This window comes from Abramis brama (genome assembly GCF_963993115.1).
Source record: "Abramis brama genome assembly, chromosome: 15".
NCBI classification, from domain to species: Eukaryota; Metazoa; Chordata; class Actinopteri; order Cypriniformes; family Leuciscidae; genus Abramis; species Abramis brama.
Window position 1 is genome coordinate 34,982,064 of NC_139977.1, and position 23,349 is coordinate 35,005,412.

General features: G+C 36.2%; 1 protein-coding gene and 1 long non-coding RNA gene across 2 annotated transcripts in view; both read left to right on the forward strand.

The window, feature by feature from the left end:
* Positions 1 to 23,349, forward strand: part of LOC311096824 (uncharacterized protein) — a 160,273-nt gene that overhangs the window by 26,405 nt on the left and 110,519 nt on the right. The window lies entirely within an intron of this gene.
* LOC311097430 lies at positions 1,120 to 16,943 on the forward strand. The gene is made up of 3 exons (XR_014609260.1): positions 1,120 to 1,354; positions 15,154 to 15,322; positions 15,437 to 16,943. It is a non-coding gene; the product is annotated as an uncharacterized lncRNA (long non-coding RNA).

Below are 23,349 nucleotides of genomic sequence, written 5' to 3' on the forward strand. Positions count from 1 at the left end.
TTTCCTTTCACTAGATGTATTTCCCCAAGCTAATAACACTTGCTATGGCCTGGACAAAAACAAATGACATTGTCAGACTCAGAATGCGGCTGAAATTGAGTTATACTTTTATGATTGTTAAGCATAACTCACATGCTGCCGCAACTTTTACAGTAGCATGGTAGGTAAATGTAACTTTTCCATATTAGCTTAATGTTACCTGCTGACGTGCAGTTTGAAGACTAGCGGCGAACTGCTGCGTACATAGCGCTGAAAAAAAATAAAATAAAAATAAACTCCGCCTACAGCCACTTCACCTCCGCCAAATGCTTCCGCCAAAAAAATTATATTTAATATTTGTTTGTATTATTATTGTTCGTGGCAATGGTGTATAAGTGTATAGTTATTTATTATAATATTTATTTTAATAATTATTATTATTTACATTTATCAGAGAGGGGCACAATACATTTTGAGACAAAAGGGGCAGGGGCTTGAGCTGGATTTAATGATGTGATTCCCAAAGTCAAGTCACCTTTATTTCTAGTGTTTTTTACAACACAGAGTGTTTCAGAGCAGCTTTACAGAGATAACAGGACAATAATGCAACAAAGTTTGTTTCCAGGAGAAAATATAGCGTCACAGTCCAGCTTCACTGATGGTTCATTTTTTTTGTAAAAAAAAGTTATTAATTTATTCATTTATATATCTATAGCCGCTCTGGAGAAAACAGTGATGTCATTGTCCAGCTCAGTTCAGTTCTCATATAATGGTGTCAGTGCAGGAGATCAATAATATTGTTGATTATTATATTAAATGTTACATTTAATGAGTGATCTTCTTGCACAGATCAGGCTTGTGACCATGGGCCATGGAAATGTAGTTTCCCAATTATATCTCACAACATGCATTGTCGACAGCAGTGCCAAACTGTGCTTGCTAGTTATGTGGAAAACTCTTGTAATCACAGCTCGAGATCTGTCGTTCTAAACACTCAACTCTGCGATGCTGTTTATCATTGTTTGTTATTGAACTATGATTTCTGGAAACACAGACTCGTTGAACTATGATATTAATGACGGGACTTGCGAGCACAGTTGACTAACGCTGCTTTTGGGAAACACACCCCTGATAGACACTGTGTCGTTGAGGTTCTGCCCACAGAGACACAATAAAACGCCTGAACTGCGCAAGATATGATGTGACAAGTTGACAACCTAATTGAAAGTGATATTCAGAGTGACCTAAACCTGCACATTAATGTCAGGGAAATGTGTGATGACTACACACTCTCGTTATTCGTTCAGGACGCTCATTGTGGTGCTGTGGAAACATCGAGCATGTTTGGAGTCAGATGGTCGACCTATCTTTCATGGTGAGTTGGTATCAAATTTGCTGGATGCCATGTGTTGTTGCCTGATCGAATTTCTATTTGTAAATGCGCAGCACAAACTGACAAAAAAAGATTTCGTTTAGGAAATGCATGACAGACGCAGCTGAAAAAAACGCTGCCACACAAAGGAAGATTGTGTGTAAGGTGTGATCTGAAAGTAACACTGATTTTCCTGACTCCTTACAGAGCATTATATCTACTATGATAATTATGCACGGGTTGGACCTCAAAAGGATGATTGCCAACCGTTCCGTATAATACGGAATCGTCCCGTATTTAAGGCATCAATGAAGCGTCCCGTATGAAAGCCATACGGAACGCAGTTTGTCCCGTATTTTCAGGCATATGATCTAAATTAAGAATTAACCATTTATTTGAGACAAATCTTTGTTAGTAGCCTATAACATAGCCTTTCGAGGAAAGCTTTAAGACCCAGCAGAATCCTCTCCCTGCTGTCGCTCCCGCTTCACAGCCATCGGGACTCGCGCTAACGGCAAATCCATTCTTTCACTGTCCGCGTTTTGATTCGGGCTAACGTTAATCAGTTTGTCGACTACAAACAACGTGATTATTGTTCATGAGTCCAACATTCAGCAACGCAAGAAAACATGCAGTCTGGCGGAAGACGTTATCAAAAATCTTTCACTATTGTAAGTTAATGTTAAATAGAGAAAAACATCTTACATTAAAGTAACTTGTACCGTAGGCTACTTTGGACCTCATTATTGAAACACAAAATAACCAATAAAATCTCACGCACCAAAAGCAGCCCATACTAGTAAGCTCTCTTTATCTGGAAAGTATGCACTTTTCATTTATTTATACATGGTTGCAAAAACATTTAGGCCTAGTTCAAAATGTTAAGTGCCATTGTTTAAATGCTTTTTTTTTTTTTTTTTTTTTTTACGTTTAATTAGTGTGCTTTTAAATTTTATGCCATCTATCTTTCTGACCAAAAAAAAAAAAAACTTATGTTTATCGTTTTGAATAGAGGTTGATGATACAGTAATATTCATTGGTATAGCTATACATTTAAAATGGGTAAAATTCAACAATTTGAACATGGAGCCACATTATTTCTATGGGACTGAACCATATTGGGCCTTTAAAATGAAGATTACAAAAGAGAAGTTTATTACGAATGAGAATATAGAAGGATATTAAGATATCTTTATTACTTTTAGAGTTACAGGCACACAAACTTTGGAAAAATACTATTTATGGCACTCAGTAATGTTCAATTGTGTTGATGATAGAAAAAAGAACAATATACATTTCTAGTTTCAACATTATTTGTTCTTCAGAAAATGTGCGACCACTGAAAATGTAAACTAATTTACTCATGGAGCCACATTAACATCCCTATATTGGGACTTAAAATGAACCATATTCAGCCTTAAACATTAAGAAACCAAAAGAAAAGTTTTTTAGGAATTAGAATCTAGGATATTAAGATATTTTTAATATGAGTAGCAGACATGCAAACTTTGGGCAAAAAAACAAAAGTAAGTTAGTTTTTCCTATTTTTAAAATGTCACCGTTGGCATAGCTATAATGAAACAAATGGCTAAAGTCAACCAATAGACCTAACAATCTCTGTGTAAAAGTAAAATAATGCTAAAATAATAAAAAAGTCATTTTAATCCCCCTGTAATCTGACTCCAAATCTTAGGTGAAAATAGTAATTTTGACCCATTTTACAAAACTGTAAATTACTCAGTAAATAGACATCCATCACATGTAGCCTAATGTTTTGGCTTTCTTCTTCATTTATGTTTGTCTTTCTTCAGAATATTTTCTTTTAACAAAATCAAAAATTTGAGCCGGGAAAGTTTCTGAAATTTGGTTGATTTTTCCGAAATGACCCAAATGTGTTTGTATGAGAACCTTTTATACATCTTTTGTACTCATATTTAACTGCATATGCTGAAATGATATGCACTGTGTGGTACAGTACAAATATTCTCGGTGTCCCTTATTCTGTCCCTTATTTTCCTATAAAGAACCACGATTGTCCCTTATTTTCCTTTCCATAAGTTGGCAACCCTAATGGTAACTTTCGTTTGTAAAAAAGAAAAAAAAGTTTGCTATGGATATTGTTTTGAAGACCCCAGTTATAGGAATTGGAAGGGTTAAAACGTGTGCCATATCGCTCCGTTTGCAGTGAGTCTATTATTTCCTGTACCCAGGTTAACGGGTTAGACAATTTGTTAAAACGAACACAGATTGACATGAAAATGTAATAAGTAGGCTACATGTTTAAATGTTTTGCCACTTGCTTGTGTCGTGGAACTTCTTAATACGAATACAATCTATTTAATCTGACTTCTTCACCACGGACAACTTAAACAACTTGCAGTTGTTCAAAATAAAACCTACATTATCTTGAGATAATTCCCTGAGTAGGCTACTTACATTACAATACAATACAATACTTAGCCTAAGGTGACGGCGTCCCGTCAAGAAGCCACTGCCACTTCCTCAATCACACACGAGTGTTCTGTGTTTTTTGTTCTGTGATTTTTTTTATTATTATTATTATTTATTTTTATTTTTTTTACACGAGTGTTGTTGTCTTTTGAGCGTAGAATCTTTAGTTAGTCTTATGTTTCTCAGCTGCGCAGCATCGGCTATAGCCTACCTGTCACGACTCCCAAGTTGCTCTTTGTAGAAATGAAGTTTTATTCACGGCCGCCAGGTCACTGGCCACAACAACCAAGTGAGTCTACTATAGAAATATACATGTACATTTAAACGTGAATAGCCTACATCTGTGAAAGAGTGCACGCCTGTACTGTGTATACAAATAGAATCGCAATGCTGACAACACTTTTTAATATATTTTTTTTTATATAAAAGATTCTGATAATAAAAATAGTGATTTAAAAAAAAAAAAAAAAAAAAAGGTGAATAAATGTCTGTGCGGAACAGCGGCGGATCAGCCCGTTTTTGGGGTTCAGTGGATCCTGGAGACGGACTCCTTCTCCTTCAGTTTCTGATCCTTGGATTTTCAAGCCTTTCCTTGCTCCTTATTTTTAATAAACCTTTTATAATTATTAAACTTCCCTGTGTTGGTCTTTGTGAAAAGTGCAGATACACCGCAGTATACAGGCCTGATATCACTCCGGCGTGTACAGACGTGTCTGCAAAAAAAAAAAAAAAAAAAAAAAAATCAGATTGATTCAGCAGTCACTCAACGTGCGAATTTGTTTTGTGTTTCCCATACACTACGAATGTGTTTCCCACACTGGCAGCGCGAAACATAGCCTAAGTCATGGAGTGCAACTTTATGAAGCCAGGGGAAGACACCAAACTTGTCGATAAAGGCATACAGAATAAATGGTCTTGGATAGAGGAGGTGGAAGCTGGTGTCAAAAACTCCGGCAACCAGAAGCATGTTTCTGCACTTTGTGCGCAAGGAAAATATTATATGGAACTAGCGGGAAAAAAGTGCTGCCACGACACGAGTTAGACCCTAGTCATCAAGCAGCTGTAGCTCGTGGCCTGATTTGAGGTAGCTCGCCAACAGGCCGTTCACATATCGCGTCTTTTGCGCGCTCAAGTTCATTCAAATAGGCGCACTTAGGTAAGCGCGCTCATAATTGAAGCGACGCGCTCGTTTTTTCCAGGCGTTTTTCGGTGGTGGAAATCCATTAGCCACTAAAACTTTATCATTGTGAAGAGCGCAGTGCATGGTTGCATAGCTGCATAGCAACAACAGACGCCACGGGAAAATCAGGCCTAATTTTACTATTAATAATAAAAGATAAGCTAAAGTGCATTGTAAATGTAAGTAATTTATCTTTTTTTGACTCATTCTTTTTATAAAAGTCTGAAATATGTGAGGTTTATCTTTTTATAAAAAAGTTTTTTGTCAAAACTTTATTTGAACTTGTACATGTTAGTTTATAAGGAATAGCAAGACACTTTTAAATTCTGGCTATCATTTTTAATGGTATTATTTTAATGTTTATGTAAACAAAAAGTGCATATTGATACTTTATTTGTTATTTGCTGGTTTTCGACATAAAACTTGGTGAATTGATTTCATTGTGTAGTATTAGAACTTTTTGAACAGGATTCTGTGATAGTGATCATTTTTGTCACTATAATCATGAGATGAAATGTTCATGCCATTTCATATCTTGTTATGATCAACTAAAATCAACTAATTATGTGTTTTTTACAGTATAATATAAGTACAATTTTCTATAAAAAAAAATATATCTGATTCTGTTCTTTTCTCTGACACGCGTTGTTGGGTGTGGAAGGTTACTAATGTGATTGCTTTATCTGTAAATTAAATTAATGCTTTTTCAATTACTGAATTAATTGAAATAAAATGAATTCTTTGATTTGAATATTTTTGGCAATACGTCGTGTAGGTCTTAAATTTCAATCTTTATGGTCTTAAAATGTCTTAAAATGGTCTTAAATTTGACTTACTGAAACCTGCTACTGTAATATAGGCTTGTATTGGGTTTTTTCATCTCATGTCTTGAATGATGTCCATTTACAGTACAGGCCAAAAGTTTGGACACATTACTATTTTTAATGTTTTTGAAAGAAGTTTCTTCTGCTCAACAAGCCTGCATTTATTTGATCAAAAATACAGAAAAAAATGTAATATTGTGATATATTATTACAATTTAAAATAATTGGTTTTCAATTTATTATACTTTAAATTATCATTTATTTCTGTGATGCAAAGCTGAATTTTCAGGATTATTACTCCAGTCTATCACATGATCCTTTAGAAATCACTCTAATATGATGATTCATTATCAAAGTTGGAAACAGTTCTGCTGCTTAATATTTTTTCATAACCTGTGATACTTTTTTAGGATACTTTGATGAATAAAAAAAAGAAAAAGAAAAAAGAAAAGAAAAAAAAAAGAAGCAAATGTTTTCAAGATAGAAATCTTTTATAACAACAATATACACTACTGGTCAGTAATTTGGGGTCAGTAATTTTTTTCTTTATTTTTTTTTTAAATAAATCAATACTTTTATTCAGCAAGGATGTGTTAAATTGATAAAAAGTGATAATAAAGAAGATTTATATTAAAAAAAAAAATTATTTTGAATAAATGCAGTTCTTTTTAACCTTTTATTCATCAAATATATTAGGCCGCAGAACTGTTTCCAACACTCATAATAAATCAGAATATTAGAGTGATTTCTAAAGGATCATGTGATAGACCGGATGTCACATGTGACACTGAAGACTGGAGTAATGATCCTGATAATTCAGCTTTGCATCACCGAAATAAATGATAATTTAAAGTATAATAAATTGAAAACCAATTATTTTAAATTGTAATAATATATCACAATATTACATTTTTTTCTGTATTTTTGATCAAATAAATGCAGGCTTGATGAGCAGAATGAACTTCTTTCAAACACATTAAAAATAGTAATGTTTCCAAACTTTTGGCCTGTACTGTATATCCACAAAAGTCACAAGACTCATTTAAGGGACTATTTATCAAAATGTTCTCCTAGGAGAGCACACCCCTGGATCCCGCTTGACAATTATGTTGATCAGGGCATATATCTTGGCTTAGGGGCCCGCTTACCTCCCAGTGAAAAAAGTTCAGGCTCAGGATTTTTTTTCTACTATCACCCCCAACGTGCAGTTTATTAGACATATATAAATCCATTGTGCTAAATCAGTGCAAAACTCTAAATAAAGCTTCAAAAAGGTGTTTTTTAAAGATTCTTTTAAAAACTGATGAATGCATATTATTGAGTCATGAACAATGCATTTAATCAAGTTTCAGTTGTTAACATTTCAAAGAGTTTACATTCACCTGACACGGAAAGTTTATCAACCAACCCGTACTTTATATTATCAGTTTTTACCAGTGTTTGATAGAGATCTACAAATCTGTCATCAGTTGAGCTCCTCTGGATGATGCATTATCATCTTTACTGTAATTACCTTATTAATAAAAGAGCCATATTGCAGCTCTGCCACCCTGACATACAAATTGCAATGATCTCAACAGCTTTAAAAGTAAGAAATGTTTCTGCCTCGACCCAGATATAACTGCAAAGTATATATTAGAATGAGCTCATCCCCGAAATGTCTTAATTATGATGGAGAGAAGAAGGAAGTCAACAGTTATATTGTTTCCTCACAAGTGATCATGTGTGTTGATCACATTAAGCCAGAGGAGGAGTGTGTATCTGTGTAAGAGCGAGGAGAAGAGCACAGAGAACATTATCACACTGATCAGTGTTTCTCTCTGGACGCTTCCTCTGCTTAGTAACACTTCCTCTTTCATTCTGTGAGAAAAGATTGTGTTCATTTATTTAAATCTGGACATTCATCTTTCTATTTTAGTGAGATGAGAAATTAATGCACTTTCTTTATCATGAGAAATTAATGCATTTGAGAATATAGGCTATAACACATATATCACAAACTACAGACACATACAGAAGAGAAAGAGAAAAATGGCAAGCAAAAAAGACTCAATATGCTAAACATGATCTAATACAATATATTGAACCAAAAACAAACATAAAAGGCGCTGATAGTCGACAAAACAGCATTAATAGTGACAAACCAAACTGAGTATTTCTGATGTTTAAGATCAAACACTGTTATATATCATTCATCATCATCATCATCTTCTTCTCTGGTGTCTGAATGTGTAAAATCAATTCTAAACTATAACTTTTCATTTATTGAATATAGGCTACAGGAGTTATATTTTTGACGATTTTTATGAAAAATATTCAATAATTTCAATTTAATTAACTCTATTGTTGCCAAATTCAGTTTACACATCACTGATGTCATGATGGTTATACTACAACACTTATTTTGGGAAAAAAATATTTGTAATTTTATATACAATTGTAAAAAAATTTTTTTACGATGTTTATGAAAAATATTCAATAACTTAAATGTAATTAACTCTATTGTCGCCAAATTCAGTTCACACATCACTGCTATCCTGATGGTTATACTACAACACTTATTTTGGGAAAAATATATTTTAAATTGTATATACAATTGTAATTTTTTTTTTTTTTATGATTCTTTTGAAAAATATTCAATAACTTCAGTGTAATTCACTGTATTGCCAAATTCAGTTCACACATCACGGAAGTCCTGATGATTATACTACAACACTTATTTTGGAAAAAAAATGTTTTTGATTGTATGTACAATTGTAAATGTATCTTTTTGATGATTTTTAGTGTGTAAAATATTCAATAACTTCACTGTAATTCACTGTATTCAGACAATATTCAGACCAAATTCAGACAATATCTCTTGACATTGACTATATGTGGCTCTATAGAAAATGTCCCAGGATTATGCAAAGGTTGTACTATAACTGGCAAGAGTACATGTGTGGGGGAAAAAGTTGATAGTATTGCAAAGTGAGGTTTATAAGTATTGAAGTTTATATCACAGTAAAATCTTTATTCATTTTTTTTTTTTTTTAATTTTTCATCTTTGTTATTTTTCATAATAAAACAATTTTTCAAAATAAGTGTTGTAGTATAACCATCAGGACATCAGTGATGTGTGAACTGAATTTGGCAACAATACAGTACAAAAGTAAAAAAAAAAAAAAAGCAACAACAGCCTTCCAACAGCACAGAATAACTCTACACCTGCAGACTCAACAACAACACATGACAGAGACACAGAGACACACTTTCTTAAAGAACTTCCTGTCTGGTTTCCATATACGCTCAATCTCATGCACTCTACTTGCAAAACTCCTACTTTCTTACTCACTAAAACACACATCGCAATGTGATGCACTTGTGCTGCAAAACACTAAACACAATCCACTAAGCAAAATGATGTCCAAAAGACGTCTTTTCAAGGTCTTTGTCACTAAAGTTGTAAGTTAAAAAGAGGAGCCAGAATGAATCTTTTTTGACGTGTTCTGCACGTCCGATGTAGACGAGCCTTCGTACAAGATTAAAAACTAGTTCAAACGTGGCCATTGTGGACATATTTCAACATCATTTATGGTCTCATTTTTATACTGTTTCTGGACCAAATAAACACTCTCAGGATGCATTTAATTAAAACTCATTATGTTCATCAGTGGTTGTATATCAAGCAGGGACACGTTTGTGTGCTCGTTTTGTGATTTCACCAGAACGAATAGAGAGTATCTAGCCTGGCTAACGTCAGACTCATTGAGACGTGGTCTGGGAACCACATGGTAATTTTCTCGTATTTGAGGCGTGGTTTACGAATGCCCAGAGCCGTTTATTGGGCAATACGAATGTCTATCAAATGCGCCTGTACGTAGCTCATAGCCAGTCGTTTCAATTATACCAGATGACGTAAGTAGAGCGACAGAAATTCGACGAGGAAGAAGACATCGAAAGGTAACTTCGCGTCTGATGCCATGTTGGATCCATAGATATAAACAAACTGCTTCGGTGTGTTGCGTAGACGTCGCCATCGTCTTGCTGCTCCCTCCCCGTTCTGTGATTGGTTCCCTCGCTGAGGCGAAAATCTGGTCCATGGTGTCCAGGCTCAAGGCAGCATGGGGAAACCCAGGCTAGAGAGTATCCGCAACGGATTGAAGCGCGCGTCCGAGTGAAGACAGTGTGGCGTGTGCAGCGGCAACGAGCACTTTGATCACTTGATTTAAAAAACACATTTCAGCGCTAAATCGTCTCTTATTTAAAAACGAACGAGAAAACGAACGAAATGAATGCTCTGCCAGTTAACTGGAGATGTTTTATTTTATTTATTTGTAGAATTGGTACATTCACTGCAAGCGCAGGTAAAAAAAAGAAGCAACTGTACAAATCTGTACAAATCGGGTTATTTTGGGAACTTTTTTGGGAACTTTTTTTTGCTGCATGTACACAAGTCATTTAGACATTTAGGGCCCTATCTTGCACCCAGCGCAATTGACTTTGTGCACCGACGCATGTATCATTCCTATTTTGCACTTTTCCCTCCACAGACACACGTCAGTAAACTAACAAATGCATTTGCGCTCCCTGGGCGGTTCAGCGAAAAGAGGAGGCGTGTTCCAGCGCAAACATATTTTGCAGGTTTAGAAAACAATTCCGCCAGTCTAAAGTCAGTGGTGCGTTGCGCATGTTATTCATATGCTATTTTAAGGGCGCATGCTTGGCCATAATCAATGTAGCGTGTGCATAACGCAAATACACTTTTATTCTCTCATCTACACAGAAGCAGCAGTTTTCATTTTTGCAAATCATACATTATTACGATAGATAGATAGATAGATAGATAGATAGATAGATAGATAGATAGATAGATGATAGATAGATAGATAGATGATAGATAGATAGATAGATGATAGATAGATAGATAGATAGATAGATAGATGATAGATAGATAGATAGATAGATAGATAGATAGATAGATAGATAGATAGATAGATAGATGGATAGACAATTTATTATAAAAGCATAAATCTAGCTTACACATTTACCCAAATTATCATACGCCTGTTTAACCGAAGTTAATTTGGGTGTGTTTCTCCATCCCCAATGTCACTTCTCTGTGTTTTACGGCCCTGACGAGAATGTCAGTCTCCTCGGCTGTGAACCGCTCCTGGCAAATCCGCCGTTATAATAGCAATCCGCCATGGAACAAGCGCGCCTGCTCTTAAAGGGAATGTGAGATGACGCTCTGATTGGTTTATTTCAAGTTACGCCCAAACCACACCTATGAGTAATGAAGCGACTTCAGACCAACACATTTTATCCCGCCGGTATAACAGCAACAGCGCCCAAAACCCGCCCACAAAGTTACTTGCGTCTCGCGCTTGATACTTGCGTTTCAGATCGTTAAAATAGGGCCTACCCAGGGGGCAAAGGGGGTTTAGCAGACATGGGCTGCTGTAAAAGGTTGTCATATAAAAATGAAATCTATGATGTCTGAGGATCACAACCTGGGTGGCCAACCCGGTCAACAAGCTGCTGGAAACTTGTAATTAGGGTCAAAACAATGATACCTCAAATTCTGCTTTAACTCCCCGGAATCACCCAAACATGCTAAAAAGGTTTAATTATGTTCATGTTCACATTTAGAGGGAATTCAATTTCAAGCCTATAATAGCCTGTCAATTCAAACAAGGTCCAAGAAAGATTAACTTTCCATTAACTGATGTTAATACTGCTCTGTTTCTGTATGGACAGTATATCGTTTGCATATTTATGCAATATCTATTATTTGTATTGCAATGTCTAGTATTTCTAATATTCTTTCACAAGTGGGATAGCTTTATTTATTCTATCGAAATAAAAAAAAAGGATTTGAGGATTTTGGGTTAGGCTGGTTACTGTTCAATCCTGGTGTTTGGAGTGTGAGACAAAGGTACTGACAACTACATGTTGAAAGACTAAAACACACAGGAGTCATGTGTGGAGTAGGTTTAAAAGTATTTACTGATTAAAACTGTTACATTAAGTAGCAATTTGTGCAAAAAAAAAAAAAAAAACGATTAATGAAACAGACAAACAGATTACAATTCAGGGTGATAGCTAATTTCTGTAATAATGTTTATACAATTTGTTTAGCTGTTTTCAGAGTCACTGCTGCTGTCGCTGCTCTCTAGTGTTTCAGAATGCTGTATCACACTACAACCCCTGGCAACGGCATCCTATGTAGCATGAGCAGTTCTTCTGACAACCTTTAACCAGAGATGGGCACAAATACATCAAAAAGTATTTAATTACAAATAACAAATACTTACTCATCAAATGTATTTAAATAAAATACAAAATACTGCTGTGAAAAAAGTATTTAATTAAAATACAAGTAATTTGTAGTTTGAAAATACAAAAATACACACAAAAAAAATGTACAGTCTTCTGTAGTGTAAGTGTGGCGTTAGATACATGTAAGAGTCTAGAATATTGCAATATCATTGTTTAGTGCAGAAGATGCGCTTTTAACGTACATGTTGCCACATACTGTCATAATAAAAGATAATTACGCATATAACACTATATTTGTATTATATTACACAAAAACTAGTTAAAGTCCCTGTAAAGTCAAAATTAAGTATGTGTTCTGAGTTTGTCACACCACAGAAAAATGTGTTATTAGCCACCCAGCCAAATTTGAATGATAAAAAAAGCCGGCAAGTACATAAAATAAGCTATCAAAATCTGGAAAAAATGAGCAGTGGTCTCTGCTCTCAAACGCTGGGGGCGTGTCCGCTGGCTGCGCTGAAACCACGCCCACTCGCGGGAAAGCTGCCATCGCCACTCAACTGTCACTGCTACAGCCGGAATGGATGCTCCTAGCAGCTTCATTTGTTTTACAAAGCCATACATGTTCGAGCCTGGACTACCTACTATAATTATAACATAAGCACACAAGGCAACTTACACTCATTGGTGGGCACGCACTGCCGACGATGGCACCAGTTGTCGACGCGACGGGAGGATGAAGGCCGAGGCGGGAGATAACGTTAGTCGGTTCGGCCACATTCACCAGTAACAGCGGATTATCAGTGAATCCCAGTTGTCTCCGACGAAAGTTTATAAAACTATCCTGTGTAAAATGATCACTACAGAGGCGGGTGTTGGTGGTGATCCTCAGCTGTCCATCAAGGTGGCTCTTCACAAAATTAATCCACCTCTTGTTGATATGATAGTTTTTCGGAAATTTAAATCTGTTTTGTAACTTACGTGATCGCATCCAGGTAATACGCATTTCCGTGACGAAGGCATAGCTAGCTAGCAAACTGTAACTAATAGTACTGACAGTAACTCGCGATTGGAGTTGCAAACTGATGTGAATGGGCTCCAGTGCGTCATCAAGTAGGGGCGTGTCCAGGAGCTCAGGGGCTCCAGTGCGTCATCGAGCCCCCGTTTTAGCCACGCCCAAAAAATCCGGAACACAGCAATGGTGAAAAACTGTTTAACGGTCTAACTCCACAATTCAGCACTTCACAGTTCACAGTCTTTGTAATATGTTTTAGCAATACATTTCTAACATTTATAATGTGTCTAGAATTTTTTTTTAGAATTGCCTTTACAGGGACTTTAACACTTCTGTGAGGGTGTTTCAAATAGCACGGCTGTGACAAAGTCGACAACTTTCTCTCTTCCGACTGCCATTATCTATTTTTTTACTCTTTTTGAAAGTTGTTCTTTTGCTATTTGAGCAAATTGGAACACAAAAAATATATTTAATGTAGTCTTTCATTCACTGCTATAGAAGTTAACCCAACTATGATGCCTTCCACTTCTGAGAAACCCAGAAATGTGAACAGGGTCAATAGGATGGACCCTGACGCCATCCTAGGTGTATATGACTTTCTTTTTTCAGAAGAATACAATCAGAGTTATTAAAAAGTGTCCTGGCTCTTCCAAGCTTTATAATGACAGTCAATGGGTATATTTTTCATCAAAGTGCATCTATCCATCATAAAAGTGTGTCTATCCATCATAAAAGTGCATCTATCCATCATAAAAGTGCATTTATCCATCATAAAAGTGCATCTATCCATCATAAATAGTGCATTTATCCAATTATTTATTTATTGCATTTAGAAAATGGAAGTCAGAGGAATGAAGCTGCAGTTTCACAATGCATGTATTAAACTTGCGAATAACAGTAAAATGCTGCAAATATTTTTTCCCTTACACCTGAAAGACTATTTAAACGTTTTCAAATCTTCTCTTGCACATGCAAATTTTATTTACGCTTGCAATCTTATGTGCACTTTCACAAATCTTACCGTGCGGATGCTATTATGGAAATGGCATCATATTACCTTCATAGACTCTGAGCCTCTATAGCTTGAGTTCACATGTCCTGACTGGATGTAACCCAAACCTAAGGCTCATACACTTGCATCGCACATAGATGAGAGATAAAGCTCTAATTAATAATACGTGTCATCTGTCATCTCTGACATCTCTTGTCGTACGTCATTAACGAAGTTGTTGAGTTCGTTTTCATTCATGCGTAGAGCAGTGGTCGGCAACAGGCTGAAATAGATCTGAATAGATATAATAATAGATATGGTTCTGAAATAGATCTGTCATGACAGCAACACTTACTCACAATCACTTCGTCTTTAGTGATTTGCCTTCAATATAAAACTTAGAGAACCTTTTTTTGCAGCAATGTTTTATTTAGAGATGAATTGACAGCTTTTAATCTGAAAGACATTCAAAAGAGTCTGTGGATCGTTTCGTTGCAAATCAGACACACAGAGACACAGAGTAACAGCTCACTAACAGTTACAAAAGACAGGCAGTTCTAGTTGCATGTTTCATCAATTTCTTAAATTATCCTTTGACTATATGTTCTGGTCCGCTAACTAGTGGCGAAATGTTTTTTTGTCCCGATGTCAAACTTATTTGCTCACCCCTGACGTGCAGTTTTTGTAGATGCATTTGTCACTGATCTGTGTGTGTACAGAACAGGATTAAGCACTAAACATTTAATTGACAACTGAATTTATCTGCAGTGTGTACGTGATAGACGTTAATAACTGACAAATATAACATTTTAAAACAAAAACATGATTGAATCTGTAGCATCAGTTCAGCCACTATTTCTATCATGATGATAATCAGTTTTCAATCCAATGAGGACTCCTGATAAACTCACATTTCTATATTTGTCATTTCTCATCATCATTGATTATTGTGAATATTGTAGAGTTAATCTGAGATGCTGTAATAACACTGAGCTCATGCAGATGTTGATCAGGAGTTGATCTGATGTCTCGTGATATGATGTTATATCGCTTTAATGAAACTCTGTCTGTGTGATTGAACAGATTCAAATGAAGAGGAGAAAGAAAATCAGCAGAAATCACAGATCAGCAGAAAACAAGAAGACTGAGAGAAAAATGGAGGACAGAAATGAGACACAAACCAGTGAATCACCAGAGGAAAGAGGACAGAGACGTGATAGATGTGACAGTATGGAGAAACTACATCCAGACTGTGAGTGTTTGATCATTATGGGACTTAATTTAATCTTTCATCACATTTTAGTCTGTTTTAAATTGAGACTATAATCCATATGAGGATAATCTGATATATATTTGTGATTTCTAGTCTAATGATCCAGACGAGCCTGTAAAGTTTGATTCTGATGTCAAAACTGAGGATTCTCATCAAACCCTTCATCATGATCACAAGATCACACATCATCATCATCATCATCACTGACATCCATCAGCAGCTGAAGACCTGAACATCTTCATCCTCATCTTCATCATCATCATCATCATCATCACTGACATCCATCAGCAGCTGAAGACCTGAACATCTTCATCCTCATCTTCATCATCATCATCAGTGACATCCATCAGCAGCTGAAGACCTAAACATCTTCATCGTCATCATATTCATCATCTTCTTCATCACTCTCTTCAATCATTTACATTTACATTTATTCATTTAGCAGACGCTTTTATCCAAAGCGACTTACAAATGAGAACAATAGAAGCAGTGAAACTAACAGGACAACAATATGCAAGTGCTATTGTTACCGGCCTCAGACCTAGGGGAATCTGGGCAGGCACAAAGCCACAGGCTGGATAGCACTGTGGGTTGGAAAGAAGTGGAGATACAGAAATTATGTTTTTCTCAAGCGCTGGATGTTTATTTCTTTCTTTTTTGGATCAAATATCTCAATAATACTATGAGATCAAAAACTGTAACTTCAGCCATTATGTGGACCATATAATATAGAAATGGTCTATAATACTGAATACAATAAACAAATCAATATGAAAAGCGTTGGTATAAATCAGATAAAATACAAAACCCATTAATAACATATTGTGAAATAGTCTTATTGTATATCAAATATACATCAACATAGACCATATAATATAGAAATGGTCTATAACTATACTGAATACAATAAACAAATCAATATGTAAAGCATTGGTATATCAGATAAAATACTAAACCCATTAATAACATATTGTGAAATAGATAGGCTACCAGACGAAATTCAGACAATAAATAGCGTTTTGGCGCTTGTAAATGTGACGCGACCATAGACAGTATAAGGACGCGACAGATCCCTAGCGGCACGTGAACCAACCGATCTTCTCTAGCTACTAGCTAACAGTAAATAAACACGAATGAACAATGTTGAAAGATACAGTACAAGTTACCGAAATTTATATTCCTCATACATAATATCGACCAATCAATCAAACAAGGGGTCAATAAAACAGCTGGAGAACAATTATGTCACATTACATTTACCTCAGGAAATCCATTTGATGACCATATAGGCTAAAGCATGTAGTTGGCTAGAACAAAAAGAGCTATAGGGAGTATTTTGCTAAATATGAATAATACTGCCAGCTGATGGGGCTCTCTGTATCATGTTTTCAGCATTAGGCGAGTTGTTTTTTTCTTGAGAAAAATTAATGCCTATCTTGCGTAGCCTACCTAATATTTATCCAAATGAGTCAATATTAAATCAAATCCCAATAACTGAATTGAAATAATAAAAAAAAGTAACGTTAGCTTACCAGAAATTGTACCATGTAAACATTGTAACATGTTGTCACTAAACCTAATAAAATTCAGTTTAGTTACTAAAATGTTTTGACAATCAAAATACACTTAATGTGATGCAATATATATATATATTTTTTTACAGACGCTAGAAGACTGTTACTGATAAGACATTTTGTAATAGAAGAAGATCTGTATTCATATAGCGCCTTTCACAGACATGTAACGTTAGTTAGTCACAAAGCACTTTACATGAGTGTTTTATTGCATTCACTTCTCACCACCGATATACATTCGCATACAAAGATATCATTCATCATTAATACAAAGATATCATTCATCATTAATACAAAGCAGTCCGTTAGTATCCATAATTGACATAGTCCACAGCAAAACTTTCGTGAATAGATACCTTTTTGATTTGCCTCGGGCTTTGCCATCGGTTTGTTTTACCCTTCAAACATGGCGGCGGCTTGTTGCTACGCAGGTCACATGATTTGTGACGTAACGCCGACCAAGAGAATACCGATGTTTACTTGACACAACTGTTTACAGTCAGTAGCCTACAAAAAGACGAGAGAACGGAACCTTCACTAACGGTGACAGTTCAACTCACTAGCTCGCTAGCTAAAGCGGCAAGTCAAGTCAAGTCATCTTCATTTATAGCGCTTTTAACAATGTACAGGGTGGGCCATTTATATGGATACACCGTAATAACATGGGAATGGTTGGTGATATTAAAGTCCTGTTTGTGGCACATTAGTATATGTGAGGGGGCAAACTCCTCAAGATGGGTGGTGACCATGGTGGCCATTTAGAAGTCGGCCATCTTGGATACAACTTTTGTTTTTTCAATAGGAAGAGGGCCATGTGACTAAATCGTCTCTTATTTAAAAACGAACGAGAAAACGAACGAAATGAATGCTCTGCCAGTTAACTGGAGATGTTTTATTTTATTTATTTGTAGAATTGGTACATTCACTGCAAGCGCAGGTAAAAAAAAGAAGCAACTGTACAAATCTGTACAAATCGGGTTATTTTGGGAACTTTTTTGGGAACTTTTTTTTGCTGCATGTACACAAGTCATTTAGACATTTAGGGCCCTATCTTGCACCCAGCGCAATTGACTTTGTGCACCGACGCATGTATCATTCCTATTTTGCACTTTTCCCTCCACAGACACACGTCAGTAAACTAACAAATGCATTTGCGCTCCCTGGGCGGTTCAGCGAAAAGAGGAGGCGTGTTCCAGCGCAAACATATTTTGCAGGTTTAGAAAACAATTCCGCCAGTCTAAAGTCAGTGGTGCGTTGCGCATGTTATTCATATGCTATTTTAAGGGCGCATGCTTGGCCATAATCAATGTAGCGTGTGCATAACGCAAATACACTTTTATTCTCTCATCTACACAGAAGCAGCAGTTTTCATTTTTGCAAATCATACATTATTACGATAGATAGATAGATAGATAGATAGATAGATAGATAGATAGATGATAGATAGATAGATAGATGATAGATAGATAGATAGATGATAGATAGATAGATAGATAGATAGATGATAGATAGATAGATAGATAGATAGATAGATAGATAGATAGATAGATAGATAGATAGATGGATAGACAATTTATTATAAAAGCATAAATCTAGCTTACACATTTACCCAAATTATCATACGCCTGTTTAACCGAAGTTAATTTGGGTGTGTTTCTCCATCCCCAATGTCACTTCTCTGTGTTTTACGGCCCTGACGAGAATGTCAGTCTCCTCGGCTGTGAACCGCTCCTGGCAAATCCGCCGTTATAATAGCAATCCGCCATGGAACAAGCGCGCCTGCTCTTAAAGGGAATGTGAGATGACGCTCTGATTGGTTTATTTCAAGTTACGCCCAAACCACACCTATGAGTAATGAAGCGACTTCAGACCAACACATTTTATCCCGCCGGTATAACAGCAACAGCGCCCAAAACCCGCCCACAAAGTTACTTGCGTCTCGCGCTTGATACTTGCGTTTCAGATCGTTAAAATAGGGCCTACCCAGGGGGCAAAGGGGGTTTAGCAGACATGGGCTGCTGTAAAAGGTTGTCATATAAAAATGAAATCTATGATGTCTGAGGATCACAACCTGGGTGGCCAACCCGGTCAACAAGCTGCTGGAAACTTGTAATTAGGGTCAAAACAATGATACCTCAAATTCTGCTTTAACTCCCCGGAATCACCCAAACATGCTAAAAAGGTTTAATTATGTTCATGTTCACATTTAGAGGGAATTCAATTTCAAGCCTATAATAGCCTGTCAATTCAAACAAGGTCCAAGAAAGATTAACTTTCCATTAACTGATGTTAATACTGCTCTGTTTCTGTATGGACAGTATATCGTTTGCATATTTATGCAATATCTATTATTTGTATTGCAATGTCTAGTATTTCTAATATTCTTTCACAAGTGGGATAGCTTTATTTATTCTATCGAAATAAAAAAAAAGGATTTGAGGATTTTGGGTTAGGCTGGTTACTGTTCAATCCTGGTGTTTGGAGTGTGAGACAAAGGTACTGACAACTACATGTTGAAAGACTAAAACACACAGGAGTCATGTGTGGAGTAGGTTTAAAAGTATTTACTGATTAAAACTGTTACATTAAGTAGCAATTTGTGCAAAAAAAAAAAAAAAAACGATTAATGAAACAGACAAACAGATTACAATTCAGGGTGATAGCTAATTTCTGTAATAATGTTTATACAATTTGTTTAGCTGTTTTCAGAGTCACTGCTGCTGTCGCTGCTCTCTAGTGTTTCAGAATGCTGTATCACACTACAACCCCTGGCAACGGCATCCTATGTAGCATGAGCAGTTCTTCTGACAACCTTTAACCAGAGATGGGCACAAATACATCAAAAAGTATTTAATTACAAATAACAAATACTTACTCATCAAATGTATTTAAATAAAATACAAAATACTGCTGTGAAAAAAGTATTTAATTAAAATACAAGTAATTTGTAGTTTGAAAATACAAAAATACACACAAAAAAAATGTACAGTCTTCTGTAGTGTAAGTGTGGCGTTAGATACATGTAAGAGTCTAGAATATTGCAATATCATTGTTTAGTGCAGAAGATGCGCTTTTAACGTACATGTTGCCACATACTGTCATAATAAAAGATAATTACGCATATAACACTATATTTGTATTATATTACACAAAAACTAGTTAAAGTCCCTGTAAAGTCAAAATTAAGTATGTGTTCTGAGTTTGTCACACCACAGAAAAATGTGTTATTAGCCACCCAGCCAAATTTGAATGATAAAAAAAGCCGGCAAGTACATAAAATAAGCTATCAAAATCTGGAAAAAATGAGCAGTGGTCTCTGCTCTCAAACGCTGGGGGCGTGTCCGCTGGCTGCGCTGAAACCACGCCCACTCGCGGGAAAGCTGCCATCGCCACTCAACTGTCACTGCTACAGCCGGAATGGATGCTCCTAGCAGCTTCATTTGTTTTACAAAGCCATACATGTTCGAGCCTGGACTACCTACTATAATTATAACATAAGCACACAAGGCAACTTACACTCATTGGTGGGCACGCACTGCCGACGATGGCACCAGTTGTCGACGCGACGGGAGGATGAAGGCCGAGGCGGGAGATAACGTTAGTCGGTTCGGCCACATTCACCAGTAACAGCGGATTATCAGTGAATCCCAGTTGTCTCCGACGAAAGTTTATAAAACTATCCTGTGTAAAATGATCACTACAGAGGCGGGTGTTGGTGGTGATCCTCAGCTGTCCATCAAGGTGGCTCTTCACAAAATTAATCCACCTCTTGTTGATATGATAGTTTTTCGGAAATTTAAATCTGTTTTGTAACTTACGTGATCGCATCCAGGTAATACGCATTTCCGTGACGAAGGCATAGCTAGCTAGCAAACTGTAACTAATAGTACTGACAGTAACTCGCGATTGGAGTTGCAAACTGATGTGAATGGGCTCCAGTGCGTCATCAAGTAGGGGCGTGTCCAGGAGCTCAGGGGCTCCAGTGCGTCATCGAGCCCCCGTTTTAGCCACGCCCAAAAAATCCGGAACACAGCAATGGTGAAAAACTGTTTAACGGTCTAACTCCACAATTCAGCACTTCACAGTTCACAGTCTTTGTAATATGTTTTAGCAATACATTTCTAACATTTATAATGTGTCTAGAATTTTTTTTTAGAATTGCCTTTACAGGGACTTTAACACTTCTGTGAGGGTGTTTCAAATAGCACGGCTGTGACAAAGTCGACAACTTTCTCTCTTCCGACTGCCATTATCTATTTTTTTACTCTTTTTGAAAGTTGTTCTTTTGCTATTTGAGCAAATTGGAACACAAAAAATATATTTAATGTAGTCTTTCATTCACTGCTATAGAAGTTAACCCAACTATGATGCCTTCCACTTCTGAGAAACCCAGAAATGTGAACAGGGTCAATAGGATGGACCCTGACGCCATCCTAGGTGTATATGACTTTCTTTTTTCAGAAGAATACAATCAGAGTTATTAAAAAGTGTCCTGGCTCTTCCAAGCTTTATAATGACAGTCAATGGGTATATTTTTCATCAAAGTGCATCTATCCATCATAAAAGTGTGTCTATCCATCATAAAAGTGCATCTATCCATCATAAAAGTGCATTTATCCATCATAAAAGTGCATCTATCCATCATAAATAGTGCATTTATCCAATTATTTATTTATTGCATTTAGAAAATGGAAGTCAGAGGAATGAAGCTGCAGTTTCACAATGCATGTATTAAACTTGCGAATAACAGTAAAATGCTGCAAATATTTTTTCCCTTACACCTGAAAGACTATTTAAACGTTTTCAAATCTTCTCTTGCACATGCAAATTTTATTTACGCTTGCAATCTTATGTGCACTTTCACAAATCTTACCGTGCGGATGCTATTATGGAAATGGCATCATATTACCTTCATAGACTCTGAGCCTCTATAGCTTGAGTTCACATGTCCTGACTGGATGTAACCCAAACCTAAGGCTCATACACTTGCATCGCACATAGATGAGAGATAAAGCTCTAATTAATAATACGTGTCATCTGTCATCTCTGACATCTCTTGTCGTACGTCATTAACGAAGTTGTTGAGTTCGTTTTCATTCATGCGTAGAGCAGTGGTCGGCAACAGGCTGAAATAGATCTGAATAGATATAATAATAGATATGGTTCTGAAATAGATCTGTCATGACAGCAACACTTACTCACAATCACTTCGTCTTTAGTGATTTGCCTTCAATATAAAACTTAGAGAACCTTTTTTTGCAGCAATGTTTTATTTAGAGATGAATTGACAGCTTTTAATCTGAAAGACATTCAAAAGAGTCTGTGGATCGTTTCGTTGCAAATCAGACACACAGAGACACAGAGTAACAGCTCACTAACAGTTACAAAAGACAGGCAGTTCTAGTTGCATGTTTCATCAATTTCTTAAATTATCCTTTGACTATATGTTCTGGTCCGCTAACTAGTGGCGAAATGTTTTTTTGTCCCGATGTCAAACTTATTTGCTCACCCCTGACGTGCAGTTTTTGTAGATGCATTTGTCACTGATCTGTGTGTGTACAGAACAGGATTAAGCACTAAACATTTAATTGACAACTGAATTTATCTGCAGTGTGTACGTGATAGACGTTAATAACTGACAAATATAACATTTTAAAACAAAAACATGATTGAATCTGTAGCATCAGTTCAGCCACTATTTCTATCATGATGATAATCAGTTTTCAATCCAATGAGGACTCCTGATAAACTCACATTTCTATATTTGTCATTTCTCATCATCATTGATTATTGTGAATATTGTAGAGTTAATCTGAGATGCTGTAATAACACTGAGCTCATGCAGATGTTGATCAGGAGTTGATCTGATGTCTCGTGATATGATGTTATATCGCTTTAATGAAACTCTGTCTGTGTGATTGAACAGATTCAAATGAAGAGGAGAAAGAAAATCAGCAGAAATCACAGATCAGCAGAAAACAAGAAGACTGAGAGAAAAATGGAGGACAGAAATGAGACACAAACCAGTGAATCACCAGAGGAAAGAGGACAGAGACGTGATAGATGTGACAGTATGGAGAAACTACATCCAGACTGTGAGTGTTTGATCATTATGGGACTTAATTTAATCTTTCATCACATTTTAGTCTGTTTTAAATTGAGACTATAATCCATATGAGGATAATCTGATATATATTTGTGATTTCTAGTCTAATGATCCAGACGAGCCTGTAAAGTTTGATTCTGATGTCAAAACTGAGGATTCTCATCAAACCCTTCATCATGATCACAAGATCACACATCATCATCATCATCATCACTGACATCCATCAGCAGCTGAAGACCTGAACATCTTCATCCTCATCTTCATCATCATCATCATCATCATCACTGACATCCATCAGCAGCTGAAGACCTGAACATCTTCATCCT